Below are 4,881 nucleotides of genomic sequence, written 5' to 3'. Positions count from 1 at the left end.
TCAGCCAGTTTAATTTTCACATCGGCCACAGCACGCGCCCAAAGAGTCAATAATCTCGACTGTCAGCACATTCAGCTGAGCCATAAACAAAAACAAACAGATCCTGCGGGGATGGAGCAACATTTACTTATTTTTTTAATTACCATAAACAAAAACAGCGAGTGCAAAAAATAAAAACTTTTACCATTTATCAAGTGAGCCGTTGTTGCCGCTCGCATTGTTATTGTTTGCCATCGATAAATGCAATAAATCAAAGCGAGAGCACCGCCACGTAAACAATCAAGGAACAACCACGGGCCAAGGATGAGTCCAGGATTTTCCAACAGCCAACGGAAAAGCGTGGAAAGCCTTCTCTCTCTCTCCCCGCTTAATCTCCCCTTCTTGTTCGCTACAAATTTTCATTAATTTTCAAGGCCTTGCATACCTTGCTAGTTGTATTTTTATTCTTCAACTCCGAGGGTTTCAGCATCGCCACACTTGTAGTGCTTTTCGTAGTATTTTATTTGTGGCTTCGCTTCAAGGAATAATGTAAATAGTTTGGTCTACGATGGGGGAAATCAGATTAGGGATTTTGCATTTAAATTACAAATATATTGTTTTTCAGTTAACTTTGTAAAGATCGCTCAAACAAGCATAAGATTAAAATAATATTTTATTTAAAATTAATAAAATTATAATATCAAAAATAATCTGCTCCCTTTTTATTACTCTTTTGTAAAACAATAAATTTTAGTGGCTAAACGCTCCTCAAAATATTTTTACATTTTCCCAAAGTGAAGTTCTAATGCTGTTATTCGAAGTGTGAATCCTTATTATTCGCTAAGCCACTGAGAAGTTTTAAGAAAACTGGCCAACTTCTGATGTGTAGTGGTGGCCATGCAATTCGGGCTCCCACGAAAAGCGCAGCGAGCTTCTTGTTTTCAATAAAAGTGCGCTTTAATTACTTGTAATTCGTTTTAATGCCACTTGGCGAGTCAAGTGCAGTCCAGCGAAGCGTTGCCCACTAAGGATGTAGGAGTTGCAGTTCAGGTGCTTCAGGTGCAGTTACCCGTTTGATTTGATTTACTGGCAAAGTTAATGAAACTTTGCCGATGGCCAGCTAACAGCTAACTGAGTTATGAAACAATTTGCGGAGCTGCGGCGATTTGCTATGTCCAATGCATAGATGGGCGCCCTAGAAACTGATCATTAAACATTAAAATCGAACGACCACTATAATGGCGCGACAATGCCAAGTGGGAAATCCCCATTTCCCCACACTCATCCAATGTTTTCCTTTTATTGCCGCAAGCCGCACAGGCCACGAAGATAATTTCGTCTGAAACTCATTTCGTTTAATGGCGTTCAGGTTTATGCGTCGAACAGAAGCGGTTGAGGGTTTTTCCAAATGGCAAAGGGATGGAGATGGAGGTTGGAGAATGGGGGTTGGGGAAACGGACGCATTTCGATGATGTCGCGCATTCAAATAGTGAATTGACGAACTTTTCCCCACACACATGTATGTGGGTGTGGAAATGGGTAGGTGGAACGGAAAAGATGAAGCCACGTCAATTGCGCCATGCCCCTTTTACCCATTGGAACACAGTGAGTATCCAACGTTTTCCATCGATCGGTTATGGCTTTTCTATGCATATCATTTTTGAATAGCTCTGGAATTCATTTGCGTGACTTTGGTGCTTAAATGGACACATATCACATGGCACATATCAATTGCAGCAATTAAACTATTCAGGCTGAGTCTCCAGACAGCTGCCATACTTTTCAAACCAACAATTGGCCAGTAATTGATTTTGTGACGTTTACGTCTAAAACACTCGTACAAACTTCAAGCCTGAGTCTTACTTTCCGTCGAAAGTAATTACATCTTCCTTGAATAAACCAAATGTGCAATCAGCTGTCATTTCGAGCTATGTACATGTATATCCTTAAGTAGAAGTCAAAACTTATTTACTTCCCACCAAATACTACTTATCCGTGTTAGCCACTAGCCACTGTGGTCGTGTGATGTGAGCAGAAGCAATTAAAATGCGGCAAACGACGCAGTAAATGAAGCAAATGCTCCAAATGCGTTTGCCAAAAGCATTCTGACCCTGTGCAAGTATTGGTGATGGTGTTGCTGTTGCTATTGCTGTCCGTGAGAACACCCTCTCTCAAATATGTGAGTGTGTGTGTGTGGTTTGGGGATCTAAATTAACAAAGCCCGGCAACAACAACAGCAAGCAGAGCAACAGCAGCAATAGGAACCTGCGACCAATAGCCAAAAGCCACCAACTTGCGTCATGTAACTTTGGACAATGAATTGCGACGACTACGACAGAGAGAGAGGTCCGAGCAAGGCGGTAGAGAAGAGAAAGAGATAGCACGAAAGAGGGAAGGAGATGCAATGTTCGGTGGAGCGGTGATGATAATGGTTACCAGGGATATGGAGCTGGACATCGACACGAACTCGGAGTGCCATCTATGGATCTTTCTAAAAGAGTGCAGCAAAAATCTAAAAGAATTTTAGCAAACATTTTTTAAAACTTAGTTATAACCAAAGAAAAAAAAAAACAAATCTATGATTAATGCAGGCTTTTTAAAACTTGTGAGTAAAAATATATAATGAATATATAATATGATAGTTCGCTTTACTAGTTCGCATTAAAAAAAAAAGAAATGAATTTTAATTAATAAGGGCCACCCTAGAATGCGGACTGGCAACCGCAGTGTAGTTTAGGGAAAGGATTCGAATGCCAAATTACTCAAATTGAGTTGGGATTTGAAATTGCGTGAAAAGACGCCAGCAACTTGCCATTACCATTCCAGTCAGTCAAGCAGCAATCATAAAAGTCAAGCTGAATTGCTCCCCCTCCTGCCCCTTCGGTGGGCGGAAGTCCTTGGAGCAGGACCACCAGTGGCAGTTCCCGAGCAACTGATTCTGAATCACGACCAGCATCACCATTGCCAGCTCCAGCATCGACACCATTCACTTCCTCGCCATGGCAATCACTTTCACTTCTCTATTGTGCATAGTTGATGTGCCACGCCCCCTCTTTCGTCCGCCTTTGTTTCAGCATTTTAATTAAGTTCTCGCACTTGTAATAAACGACATCGCTTGATTTGCTCGGTGCTAAGGTCCCCCCTCCTCTCCTCATTGTCCCTTTTCCCTTTCAGAATTATTATGGTAATTGGGGGAACAAATTTGACAGTCGCAACTGATTGAACCCAAGACATCGCCCTTGGCAATCTGACAATTTGCGCTGATCAGACTTATTTTTGTTTATCTCCCTTGACAGGCAAAACGAAATGAGTGCTGAGAACACGGAAGTTCATAAAGACCCTCAAGGATACCTTATAGTTGTAAAAGACACAGCATAAAGGGCAGTTATATACTAGTTTAAGCCCCTTGTATAAAAACATATATAAAGTTAAATTCAGTATAATTTTGGAAAACCGCTGAAAGCTCTTTAAGCTTAAAGAAATTCATAGGCATTATTAAACACTTTTAGCCAATGTTTTAAGTGCATATGTTCTATTTCGGAAAATATCGGCAAAATGATTGCATTGACCTCGTTGAATTTAGTGGGTAAATATGCAAATAAATATTTTATGACCTTACTTCCACGAATTCGCCCACTAAATGCAAAGCCGAAAGGAGCGTGCACATAATGCCACTTTAGGGTCACTTATCATACTTAGTTGATTACCTCATAGTCTGGGAAAATGGAGGTTAATACCTTCTTATCGGCCAGCAGACACAAACTCAGACCAAACTCAAGCCAAGCCGTGATTTGTGGCCATTAAGAACCCTTCTCCCCCAAAAAAAGAGTAAACTTTTCCTTTGATTTATTTGCCGGCTTTAAAAATGTCCTCCAACTTTGCCAAAGCGAACCATCTTAGACATGCAATAATAAAATTCTTGTAAACTTATTTTGCGTGTTGACATATTCATATATTTTATAACTAGCTGGCATGTTTTAAAAGAAAAACACAAGCTTTAAAATATATAATTATCTCCAACCACATTTACAACAATTCATGTTGTGATACGCTAATTTCTTGTAGCATGTTCAATTTGAATTAATGAATATTAATGAAACTCGCTGCGGATCATTAATATTGCCAGAATTAATTCTGTGTAAAATTGGGGGTCATGAGCTGCGTTTAATTGATAGCATATGAAGGTGTAATAGGTCCTTAAAAATGTAATAAAAGCTTACCAATCAGGGCATTCCATGGCAACTCGCTGCATTGGTATTCTTTTTTTATTGTAAACAAGTTTTTCGCCACACACATGTGTCACATTAACGGCATCGAATTTGCTTTCAATCAACACACTTTTCCGGTCCATAATTAACACAATTTCACTCCGACCGAACTTGATTATGGTCACATTACTGTCATTTGATTAACCGAATACCTTTTGCCGCGACTGTACCTCGCTTTATTGAGGCGAAATCCTTTTAATTTCGCGCTCCTCTCGAATTTAATTGAATTTCAATGCGACAATGTGCTTTATTTGCTGCTAGCTCGACTTTTTTATTGCCAATAAGTTTTATTGAAATTTTAATTTATTCATTTGTTGTGACATTTACATGTAACTCTAGGGGAACTTTGCTGCACACACAGTGAAATTTAATCCACGTAGAATAAACAAAAAAATGTTAAGCAAACACGGTGTATAAATGAAAATACTGCATCGGCATTTGCTTTATGCTATAAAATACATTGGGACTTCAATTTCACAGTATAAATCTCCCGGGAATTTTCATGCACGAAATGTGAAACTTAATCAATTACCTTTGTTTGCTAATTAATTCGTTGCCAATATTCCATACAATGACGTTATTGTTTCAAACCTTGTTTAAACTATCTCGTATAATATTGTATTAACAACATATT

The 4,881-nt window shown here is 39.2% G+C and overlaps 1 long non-coding RNA gene across 1 annotated transcript; it reads right to left on the bottom strand.

Moving 5' to 3' along the window:
* Positions 1-421: 421 nt before the first annotated feature.
* Positions 422-4,582, bottom strand: LOC120321934. Its single transcript, XR_005561669.1, has 2 exons — positions 4,200-4,582; positions 422-542 (listed from the first exon to the last, which is right to left on the bottom strand). It is a non-coding gene; the product is annotated as an uncharacterized LOC120321934 (long non-coding RNA).
* Positions 4,583-4,881: the final 299 nt, after the last annotated feature.

This window comes from Drosophila yakuba, chromosome 3R (genome assembly GCF_016746365.2).
Source record: "Drosophila yakuba strain Tai18E2 chromosome 3R, Prin_Dyak_Tai18E2_2.1, whole genome shotgun sequence".
In the NCBI taxonomy this organism is placed as follows: Eukaryota; Metazoa; Arthropoda; class Insecta; order Diptera; family Drosophilidae; genus Drosophila; species Drosophila yakuba.
Note: the sequence above shows the minus strand (reverse complement) of the source record. Positions and strands in the feature narration are given on the sequence as shown.